General features: G+C 37.5%; 1 protein-coding gene across 5 annotated transcripts in view; it reads left to right on the top strand.

The window, feature by feature from the left end:
• The window catches only part of MACROD2 (MACRO domain containing 2), a 2051742-nt gene that overhangs the window by 583359 nt on the left and 1455845 nt on the right, over positions 1-12538 (top strand). The window lies entirely within an intron of this gene.

A 12538-nucleotide genomic window follows, 5' to 3' on the forward strand; every position in this document is an offset into this window, starting at 1 on the left:
CTGAAGAAAACCATTCATAAAAGTCTGGTGAATTAAGACGATTCTTTTTGCAACACTGACGTATTGCCAGCCATAGGTTAACTGCTGTTTGTAGATGTGACTTGTAACTAAGATTTCACCTAAAACTTTAGGTATCTGAAATGCAAAATCATCATCTATCCTGCAAAATGAGCTCTTCTTTAGAATTTTTCTATACTTTTCAGCAAGCACTACCCTCTACCATCTCAATTATTCCTTAATAATTAAGTTAAATAAATTTGTCAAGACATCCTCCCTTCCTTGCAAAATTAAATTTTTTTTTTTTTTTTTTTTTTTTTGTCTTTTTAGGGCCACACCTGCAGCACATGGAGGTTCCCAGGTGAGGGGTCAAATTGGAGCTGTAGATGCGGGTCTATGCCACAGCCACAGCAATGCCAAATCCAAGCCTCATCTGCGACCTACACCACAGCTCATAGCAACTCCAGGGGAGGCCAGGGAGTGAACCCCAGTCCTCATGGATGCTAGTCAGATTCATTTCCAATGAGCCACGACGGGAACTCCACGAAATCAATTTAATTAACAAAGGGCCTATGAAAACAGTCAAGGCCCTGTGATATCTTCATGTATGCATTCCCATCTTATCAATACTCTGTGTTCCATCGATCTATCGATCTAATGGGGATATAGCATGAGAGAGATTCCTCATTACCAAAGGCAGACCAGCATTACCTAATCACAGAATAGAAGACAATATTTATCACCCCTAGGTTTTAAGCACCCAGTTTTATGGACAATGACTTTTCTTACTTAACTTCAATATTATTTATAAAAGTTTCATTTTCTTTGAAAAGGAACAGAACACATAATGAACTACTGGGAACTTTGTTGCTGATTGGTGTGCCCCATATAGTAGTTTTATGTTTTTAAAAAGACTGCCAAGTACCACTCTTCATTTATTTTTATTTTTCCTACTCTCTGATTTATAACCTTCTTGGGCTGGAGGAATTTTTATATCTTAATAGCCCGTGGTGTAGAGAAGAGTGAGGCCCTAGAGGGGAAAGAGACGGTTTGCAGTTTGGACAGTTGTGGATGACGATACCAATTACATCAAAGAAGTTGGAGAGAAAGGTAATTTTTGTTCTTTCTTAAGTCTTGTCCTGCACAATAGCCTGTCACAAGCTACTTATAGAGATTAGTTTCCATTCTTAATATCTCTTTGAAAGAGAAGTGGCTGGTTTTAGCGATGGAAAACCAATGTATGCTCATGTATAGAGAATACAGAATTTTGGCATGGTCTAGTACTTGCAGTCTTGTGTTTATGGAGTTCTTCTAAGGTTGTTTAAATTCCAAATTATGAAGGAAGGATGATTGATAAGAAAAATAGGTAGTTATTACCTTGCTGTGAGGTTTTACTGGATGATTTTTTCATTTTGGTAATAACAATTATAGGAGCTACAATTAGCATGACATTTTTCAGTTGGCAGAGTGCTTTTATAGGCATTATTTCTTTTGCTGCTCATAGCCCCACGAGGAGAGTGTTAGCATCAGTATTTTGCAGATGAGAACATTGAGCTATATGGACTTTAAGTGACTTAGACAAGATGTCACAATAACAAGCAGAATCAGGACCAAAACCTGGGTCTTACTGAAATTTGCTCATTATTTATGATTTCCTGGCTTCTAAGCCCTTTAAGTCAGTAAGATCTAACCACAGGCCTCCTGGCACTTTTGGAAGGCAATCAAATACAGCCTTTCTCTGACCCTTTCCAGGATCACTTACCTCAGATACCTGATCCAGCTTCCTTGGCCACTTGAACCTTAATCCACACTTCTGCTCCCTCTGATTTAGGTGTTATATGTCATCTCTATGACATTTGGAGTTTGGTCTGAAGACATTCACATTTCTTTTGCTTTTCAAATTAATTGCTACAGCTATTACATACCAGTAGAGCAGGAAGTTTAGTTTCTCCATCCTAAGGTTTTCCATTCCTCCTTAATTACTCAGGAACCCTAAAGCTTACTAAGTCCGCAAGGGAGGCATTCTAACTCCCTACCGCCGCAGAGAACAGACCTGAGTTAGTCATTCATTCCTATGGTTGCTTCTGGCTGCCACATAGGGTTGCCCTTGGTAGACCCACCTCACACAATTCTGCAGCTGATTCTTTTTTTTTTTTTTTTTTTGTCTTTTTGCCATTTCTTGGGCCGCTCCCACAGTATATGGAGGTTCCCAGGCTAGGGGTCTAATCGGAGCTGTAGCTGCCAGCCTACGCCAGAGCCACAGCAACGCAGGATCCAAGCCACTTCTGCATCTACACCACAGCTCACAGCAACGCCAGATCCTTAACCCACTGAGCAAGAGCAGGGATGGAACCCGCAACCTCATGGTTCCTAGTCGGATTCGTTAACCACTGAGCCACAACGGGAACTCCTGCAGCTGATTCTTATTCCCTGTTGCCAAGTTGCCCTTGTGGGTATAGGCCCCTTACCAGTTTACAGAGGTGACTCATGCTGGGTGCCATGATGACATCTCTTCTAGTTCACAATCACTATTCCCTAAAGCATCATGGCCTTGTGGCAGGGTGTCTGATTTTGGAAGAGCTCCCTATATAACCTTCAAACTAAATCATCTCTCAAGAACATTCCTACATCCAAACCCAAGGGACTGACTGATATGCTCCATTTCCTCAAGGCAATTTTATTTCAGTGTGTCTTTGTTCTTTCCTGCCCCAGGTCTTTGGTGGAGGTCATCTTGGTACATCTTAACAGGTCTCTCAAACTTTGAATCTCAGGGAGCAAAGGCTAAGTTCTTTCTTCCAGGAGGATTGGGGGTCTCAGCAAATGGCAGCTTTTGTCATATTCCAAACTCTCTTTCTCTCTTCTTCAAGGAAGAAGTTGCTCTCAGGCCTCACATTCACATGACTAAGCAGATACCTTCTAGAGGCCAGGAAAAGGTAATATCTCCAATGCTACCTGGAAAAGCTGGTAATTAAAATAAATCCCCATGAGGCAAAGTTGGTTTCTTCTGAGGGCTGAGGAGTAATCTGTTTCATGCCTCAGGAGATCCTTTGGCTGCTAGATGGTGTCCTCCCTAGAGCTTCTTCCCTCTACACATGGCCATCTGTGTGTCCAAATGTCCCCTTTATATAAGGACATCTGTTATCTTGGATCAGGACCTACTCTAGTGGCCTCAACTTATCTGCAAAGACACTATTTCTAAATAATATTCACAGGTACTGAGGGTTAAGTCTTCAACATCTTTATGGGAGACAAAAATTCAACCTATAAAATGGGGGAAGCACAGACCGTAAATTTGGTTTTCTGACACTAAGTACCACAGGGTTTGTTCTATATTCTAAGCCTCTTGTAATTTAATTTTTTCTAGTAACTATTAAAACATTTGATCAGGAATGTACTTACTTCCTATGGATTTAATGGCTTCTGATTCTTCTACAAAATTTGTTATTTTAAATTTTTCCTTATAAAGAATTCCCAACTGAAATGTGACCCATTACCTTAATATAATCAGTTTTTGAAGAATTCCTTATAAAATTTTTTAAAATACATTTTTAACAAAAAAGATTGTCAGGCTTTTTAAGAAAAGCAAATTGGACAGCAATACCTATAGGCAATGTAGAGTACCCCTGTTCATAATCTTATATTTGTGTGTGTGTGTGTGTGTGTGTGTGTGTGTGTGTGTATTGGTATATTGTCTAGCCATATTATCCAGAGGTAATAGAATAAAAAAATGTATTCACTCTTGCTTGATTTTCTTTGTAGATATAGATCCCTTGTAAGCTCACAGGGGTATCCCAAGAGAAAGTAATTTTAGAACTGTAAATAGATTGGATACTTGTTGCTATTTATAAGCATGACCTTGAATAATATTGAGAAGCCTCCTAAACTTAAACTAATGAATTTGATTGTCAATATCTTTTCCATGTCTATAAAAGTAAAATATACCTAAGTAGTCAGAAAATGGGCTTTGGAGTAAGAAAAATAAATACGATTGAGTCTTAATTCTATTACTATGAATGACCCTGATCAAATAACCTAACTTCCAAGCCTCAATTTTCTCATGTTGAAATGAGGATAATAATTTTATCTTCTTCATAGGACTTTTGGATTAATTGTTTAAAAAAATGTATGTAGCATGTTTACAACACTGCCAGGCACTTTGTGAGCAGCTAAGAAACATCGACTGTATTGTCACTACCAATTAAATTAATTAGTTTCACTGAAGTTATAATTACTATTTTATCCCGTTAAATTTAAACTAAAACCCTGATCTGAAGAGCAGGGGCTGCTGTGATTCTGTGCTTAGAGCAATATTAGAGACATAGCTGGCAATGAATTATTGTTTTATGTCAAAGACTGTAATTATGGGTCTATCGTTTTAAATAGTTCTTTCTATAACAATAGTAATTTTGAATTAGAACCAACCTGGAGAGTCATAATATTAATTTTTAAAAATTTGTCTTGTCATCTGACTGTTGATTTTTGCTTTATTATCACTCTTTCCTGGGCTTTTCTTCCTAAAACGTTTTGTTGTTTTAATTGTTAGATTAGCTACATTTCTTGATGTTATATATATACTTTTATTTTTCAAGTGGTAGTTTATTGACTTGAAAAAGCTTATATAAGTGATATATATTCACTGAGGGAAGAAATAGGTAAGTGTACACACACGCACAGACACACAGATACACACACACACATCAAGCCACCCATGGTCTCACTCTATACAAAATCAACATTTTCAATTTGAGATACGATCTATGAATGTTATCTTCTGATATTTACACCATCTGTGATAAACTGAATTTCATCTGTATTGATACCCCCCTACCTGGCCAACCCCTTTGTTTGCAGCAACATACAGAAAAGAACTAAGAGCTCAGGCAGCAAGAGGAGCCAACAGGGATTCTATATCCATTTCCCTGCCCCAGGTTCTTTTCACGTATAGATGGTCCCAATAGGACCACTGAAGCAGCATAGATTTACAAACTGAAATTTATTTTTATGGTCGACTGTTGTCTACTGGAGAGAAACAAGCTCTGAAGACATCTGAGTTTTCCATTTTGGAGGAAAGATCACCCAAGTCCATCCCTTGTGATTTTACCCCCTGTTCATTGCCTGTCACTCTCTCCAACTCTAGAACCATCTCGATTTCAAAGTGAAGCTCATGGCAATTTGCTTTTTTGGTATATGTCTCTCCTCATGGTACTATTGAAGATCCAAAATCCTTTATCTGCAATTTGGAAATATGATTTCCAACACCCAAGTCCTAAGAACCAAAATATTTTCATAACTTAACTAATATGAAGCTATTTATAGTTAGTATTTATCATACTTGTTGTAACTATTCATATGTTTGGCTACCAAATGATAAATGTACTTGATTACAGGATATTGCCCAGATTCCACCAGAGGTACTATGTAACATATGATATGTGCAGTAGATTATCTTTCTAAAAGTCAGAAAAAAACCTGAATTATGAACACAACTGACCCCACTGGTCTGGAGTGAGAGTTGAGCCTAAATTAGCACAAGGAGTGCACAGGGACCCGTATAACAAAGAGCAGGTCCTGGGGAGGATGGTTCTATCTTAACTGCACCATCATTTCATAAACTCCAATTCTGTTCTGTCCTCACTGTGCTCTTGTGATAGTGACAGTGTAAACCCTGTGCAGTTCCCTCCTTTTTAATTTTGTTCATTTCTCACAGTGTCTTGCAGATCAAGCTGTTTTCCAAATTCTTTGACTTAATAATTTTTATTTCTACTAATGATACTTAATGCGTTTCCTTCCTCAAAAAAAAAAAAATAGATTTCCTTTGTGATCAACACTACACAACAATTAGGCTAGACTGATCCTTTGCTAGAGCTAGTTTATGAATGGTACCTATTTGTGGAGACAGCAAATCAATAAATCCATATCTCTGAGTTCAGAGGAACCCTAAAAAATATCTCACTTAAGGGACATGGGAAGAAGAGTATAAAGGACAGAAGCAGAAGACATGAGAAGAACGAGGGAGGGAGTTCCCATTGTGGCTCAGCAGAAATGAACCTGACTAGTATCTATGGGGATGCAGGTTCAATCCCTGGCCCAGCTCAGTTTGTTAAGGATCTGGCATTGCCACGAGCTGCAGCACAGGTCACAGATGTGGCTCGGATCCTGCGTTGCTGTGGCTGTGGCATAGGGCTACCTGTAGCTCCAATTCCACCCCTAGCCTGGGAACTTCCATATGTCTTACCTGTGGCCCTAAAAAAAAAAAAAAAAAAGAAAGAAAGAAGGAGGGCATTTCTCTTCCCATGGTGGATAGTTCCTTGAATTGTTTTTAGTTGTTGTTGTTAAAGTTATTTGGAAAATATCTACCAATGATATGTCAGGTTTCACCCTATAACACACTGGGAGGACTCTGCACTGTTTCCCTCTTGGCATCCATAATGTCACAGTAATGCTTTTTTTGTTATTTACTGAATAGAGGGAACTAAAAAAAATAAATAAATAAAAACATTTCTCATTTCAAGTAGGCCCTTCACAACACCAGGTGTAAAAAAATTCAGTCCCAAGTGAGGACTGTAAAGCAGGGTTTCTCAACCTTGGCACCACTGATGCTTGGGGACAGAGAAATCTTTGTTGTCTAGGGCTGTCCCACACCTTGTTAGCAGCATTCCTGTTCTGTACCCTATAGATGCCAGTGGCACTCCCTACCCTGCCCAGTTGTGACAAGGAAAACTGTCTCCACATATTGTCAAATATGACTGGGAGGCAAAATCACTCCTGCCTCCCCCACTGAGAACAACTGCTATAAGGTTGCTCTTATGTGTTCTGGAGCTTTCTGCAGATAGAGGAAGTGCTGCTATTGTGATAACTTTATAGCTGAGGGTAGGGACAATCCAGAGCAGCATTTCTTTCCGGATTTTACTTTGCATCTCATTCATTTAGCTATTTTTATTGGTCACTGAAGCTGTGCCAGTACTTTTCCTGGCTTTTCTTGGAATAGTAGTGAATGAAAGAGGAAGGGCCCTATTCTCATGGAGTGTGCCTTCTGGAAGGAGGCGGGTGTGGGGAGTGACAAGTGTATACAATCAGTAAATAATTAGTGAGTGAGTAGCCAAGTTTTGAATAATAGAATTTCAAACAGTCGAAGGGGCTGTAAATAAAATAGTAAACGGGCAGCATGATCAGGGGATAGCTAAGCGCTACTTCAGACAGGATGATCAAAGGTTTCTCTAAGAAGGTAACCCAGGAGCTGATTCAGAGATAGATCTAAGGGAGGGAGAGCATGATAGGAAATGTGACTGACTACCCTCAGATCTGGAAAAGTTAGTTCTGCTTGATGGCAGTGAGAAGGCCCTGTGGCAGGAAAAGAGAATTTACTTCTTTTCATTTTTAAAAATTTGATGTATAGTTGATTTATAATGTTGTGTTCATTTCTGCTGTACAGCAAAGTGATTTGGCTATACATATACACACATCCATTTGTGTTCAGATTCGTTTTCCATAGGTTGTCATAGAATATTGAGTTTCCTGTGCTATATAGCAAGTCCGGTTAACCATCCATCCTGTACATAATAGCGTGCATATACCAATCCCAAATTCCCAATCCATCCCCTCCCCCACCTTTTAGAGCATGGTACTTGATGAGGTTTCAATTAGGTGGGATCTGTGTGCCACCGGAAGCGGTTTGATTTCATTGTGATTGCAATGGGCCGCCTTTAGAGGCTTTTAAGCAGAGGAATTAGCATGTTCTCATTTAAGGTTTTTTTAAAAGACCATTCTGGGGACAAAAGGGAAAGCAGATGAAATACATTAGGAGCCTTTTGAAGAAGTGAGAGATGGTGGTGGTTTGAGTTAAGAGTTGTAACAGTAGAAACAGAGAAATATGGGAGGATTCAAAATGTATTAGAGAAGTTGAACTGCTTGTAGTAGCAGTTTTACTGATGTTTGAGTCTGGAAAGAGATGAGTCAAGATGATTACTGGGTTTGGGGCTTGACAGTTGGGACGATTATGTTGCCCTTTCCTGAGATGGGGAATTATTGTGCAGGGTAGGAGGGACTAGCTGGTTTGATATGTGTATAGTGGGTGGTGGGGAGTCCTTAGAAGTCACCTCCTTTCCCTCTTATGTCTTTTGTTTTGTGATTAACCAAGGAGTTAGAGTGTGCATTTTTTAGATGATCTTTCATAAACCTCCAACTCTGAACTTCATTGCAACCTAATTTTTGAAATACTAAATACTTAAAGTATAGTTTGTTTTTTGGCAAAAATACCTATGTAAGAGTTCCCACTGTGGCATGATGGGCTAAGAATCCGACCGCAGTAGCTCGGGTCACTGCAGAGGTGTGGGTTCGATCCTGACCTGGCGTGGTGAGTTAAAGGATCTGGTGTAGATCACGGCTGTGGCTTGGATCCAGTGCCTGGCCTGGGAACTTCAGTATGCCATGAGTGTGGCCATAATAAAAATACACTTATGTATATGGAGATTATACAGATGACCAATTCTCAGTAAATCATGTGTTCAGAGTTGTGGTTCCAGAAAAAAAAAAAAATGGTGGACTTACATGGAAACAGACATATTCATGTTGCATCATCTGCCTTGTTGCCACTGACTCATGTAGATGACATGGCTGTCTGGGTTATGGGCTATGGAACAGAATGAAGCTCCTTTTTCTGCACTGGAAAGAAAATCCCAAGGATCATCGTTTTAATATATGGAATTACCTAGAAAAAATAACTTAATCTCTTGCCAGTGAATGACTAAGAAGTTTGTTGTTCCTCTGTCTTTTTATTTCTTATAGTTTGAAGCCTATGTCTATTGCAGGGTCTTATTATACTCTCTTGTCTTTAAATTTCAAGCAGCAGCAGTTGTGATCTGTGTTTTAAATTGACAAAGTCTGATTTGGAAAGCAAATGAGCAATGATAAAAAAACAAAATTGCTTTGTAAAGTGGTTTATTGTAGATATCTCTAAATAATGAACTATATATTCATATACACACACATACATGTATATATATATATTTGGTCTTTTTAGGGCTGAACCCTTGGCATATGGAGGTTCCCAGGCTGGGGGTTGAATCGGAGCTGTAGCCGCCAGCCTACACCACAGCCACAGCAATGCCAGATCCAAGCCGGATCTGTGGCCTACACCACAGGTCATGGCAATGCCAGATCCTTAACCCACTGAGCAAGACCAGGGATTGAAACTGCTACCTCATGGTTCCTAGTCAGATTCGTTTCTGCTGAGCCACGTTGGGAACTCCAAAATAATGAACAATATTAAAGGATGTAAAATATAGTTTTATAAACAATTTTCCTAAGACACATCAGTTTCATTTAACATGGACCTTCTGTGCTGTACTGAATCTAAATGTCTTATGTTAATAGATAAGTAAAGTTACCATGGGATTTTTACTTCATTTTCCAAGAAAATACAATATAATCTTTCATTTTTTTTCCCACCATGAATAAAATATTTGTCACTGTAAAATTTCTTCTACTTTTTATCATAAGGTGAGCTCTTCTGGTAAGTTTCCATTTCTACCTGAGGTTTCTTTTTTACTAACTGATGAGTTTATCTCTTGGGTTGGCAGTAGTGTTGGGATAAATTCTTAAATAGTTATTCTTTGAATGTTGAAAAGAAAATGTCTTTTATTAATGAATAAGTATAGAATTTACTTTTTATAGATATTGCCTCTGTATTTTGGGTTGCAATACACATTTTTTTATGTTATCTATTTTAAATGATTCTGTAAATACAGAATGACAGATTTTAATCGGTAAGGTCTAGTCTGTGTTGAGATTTTGTTTATGTTTTGTGTGTGCATGTGGCTTGCCTAAGAGCAAGGTAATATATGTGAACACAGATAAGAAAAAGAAAAATAAAACAAATATTACTACTAATAAAAACAGTTGAATTTGAATAAAAATATTTTGAAAATGGTAAAAATATGCCAATATGTTTTTGTTATTGTTATTATGTCTTTGTGATTATCAAGGTGTACAAGATACTGCTGTTAATTTGGTTTGTAATTCAAGCATTAAGCAAAGAAAAAGTATAGTTGATTCTGTATGAAGACTCATTTTATAAGCATTTTATAGAAGTACCTTCTAAGAATTTTATAAAAGTCTTTGGTGGCATTGCATTGCTTCTAGACTTACGTTCTTAGAATATCTGTCTTTAGATATTTTTCATATGGTGGTTAAAAATGTAGCTTATAGTGACAAACTGCCTGGACTAAACTCCCACCCAAATTTATGAACTGTAGGAACTTGGACAAATCTTAAAGCCATTTTATAATTATATTTCCTTATCTGTAAAATAATGATGATAATAGTACCTAGTTTTGAGGATTAAATGAACAATATGAATAAAATCTTAGAATGTCTAGCACATAGTGAGAGACAAATGTCAGTAATTATTTCTTGAGCAAGCCTGATAAAAAAAAATTCATGTTTACTGGTCATCAAATTGCTTTGGTCCTGTTTGGGATCTTCATTATGTGTGGAGATTAGCAGTGACCTGTTTTCATTTTCATTTTGGTCATAATTTGCCTAATTATTTCATCTCATAAAAAGGAAAAGCTGAGAAAAAAAAAAAAAGCTTGAGCCTTCAAAGGGATAAACAAGCGAGCATCTCAAATCTATGCTCTATCCAAGCTCCTGGCCAGGGGCCTGGTGTGCAGAAAGCCCTCTGAAGAGTTAGGTTTGCTTTACATTGTCTCTGCCTAGGACTCTGACCTGTGGTAACAAAGGGCCTTGCTCCTCCATTCTTAGTAAATCTGTGTGCCATTCTTAAGTTTGGCCTCCAGCCTTGGGAAAATCAGACTATTTGAAGGTATGGTATTATGGCTGAAATATTAAGCTTTTTGTAAAACACATGCTTTAGTTCATTTAGCTGTCTCATATTTCCTCTGTTCTTAAATTAGATACCTATAAAAATGTATGATTTTTAAATTACATAGCAGATTATTCAGGTACTCATCCAACGTTTAAAATGTAAACAGTGTCAGTTTTTCTAAAAGGCAAAAAAAGGAGGAGATTATTATATGTGAAAGGAAGTAGAATTATTTAAAAAAAATTTTTTTATTCTTACTTGCCTTGGGTTTTGCAGTTTTAATCAAATTGGCATTTAAAAACACTGGGGTCACAGTTCTGTTGAAAACTGTGTGTTGTTTGTAAGAGTCTTAGGTGCAAATTATCTAGCCAGATGTTTAAACATTAAGGGAAAATAAGTTAAATACAATTAACATAGCCCTCATTTATCAAGTAGTTAATTCTCAGCAGTAGGCCAAAAGCTTTTTATCTTCTATGTATATGTAGATAACATAAAATGATACAAAAATCTGATTTTAAAACTGTTATAATCCTTGCAAAATTAGGAAACGTTCTATTCATCACAGGCAGCTTCCCACATTTTGATTATTAATGGCCTTTGTCTTTTCTAACAATTCTAGACTTTATGGATATTGAGATAAATATATTGTTGCATTGTAATTTCCCACCAAGTAAATCACATCCATTGACTGTGGGCTTATGAAAATATCTGAGAGCAGGGACAGGGTGTGGGTATGTAGGTTACACAGAAAAAATGCACAAATATAAAAAAAATTTCATAATATTGCTTTATTTCAGGTGCTTACCTGTAGCTCAAGAGAACTATTACATAGTTACCTACATTGCTTAATATGAAGTGGGTATTTTAATACATTTAATATGCTATGTGTAATCCTAAACCAATCATACCAGAAACTACAGAGTTCTGATTATTGTGAATTTTAAAATATTATTTCTAATTTGTTAAAAATTATCAAATTATTCTAAAAGTTCAGAAGGTTAGGGTTTGAGAAACAGAAAAAATAAGCTACTACTTAATAAAAAAATGTGTTCCCTACTATATATCTATATCATCTCTATATATCCCTATCCATTTATATCCCACATTTTATTTTCAATTTTGTACTTTCTTTCTTTTTTTTTTTTTTTTTTTTGGCTTTTTGCCATTTCTTGGGCCACTCCTGCGGCATATGGAGATTCCCAGGCTAGGGGTCGAATCGGAGCTGTAGCCACCGGCCTATGCCAGAGCCACAGCAATGCCAGATCCGAGCCACATCTGCAATCTACACCACAGCTCATGGCAACGCCGGATCCTTAACACACTGAGCAAGGCCAGGGATTGAACCCGCAACCTCATGGTTCCTAGTCGGATTCATTAACCACTGAGCCACGATGGGAACTCCTGTACTTTATTTCTTATGTGCATTTACAGGGGTGTTGTAAGTATTCCGAGCTAAGTTATATAGCTTCTGAGTTCTTAAATCTTCCTGAGGAAGAGCTTAAAAATGTTTTGAGTTTTGCAAGTCCCATTGGAGACCTAAGGAATTATTCCCAAATATTAATTTCAAGCCTAACTTTTAAAAGGATATGAAAAGCAGTGACACTGTGGAAACTGTATTAAAGTAAAAATCAGGAGTTTATGTTCCAGCTCGATTCTGACAAAATGAAGGTTTAAACTTGGTTATTGCAGTTTCCTTTAGTTCTATCATTTGAGGTCTTT

The sequence above is a fragment of the Sus scrofa genome, chromosome 17 (assembly GCF_000003025.6).
Source record: "Sus scrofa isolate TJ Tabasco breed Duroc chromosome 17, Sscrofa11.1, whole genome shotgun sequence".
NCBI lineage: Eukaryota > Metazoa > Chordata > Mammalia > Artiodactyla > Suidae > Sus > Sus scrofa.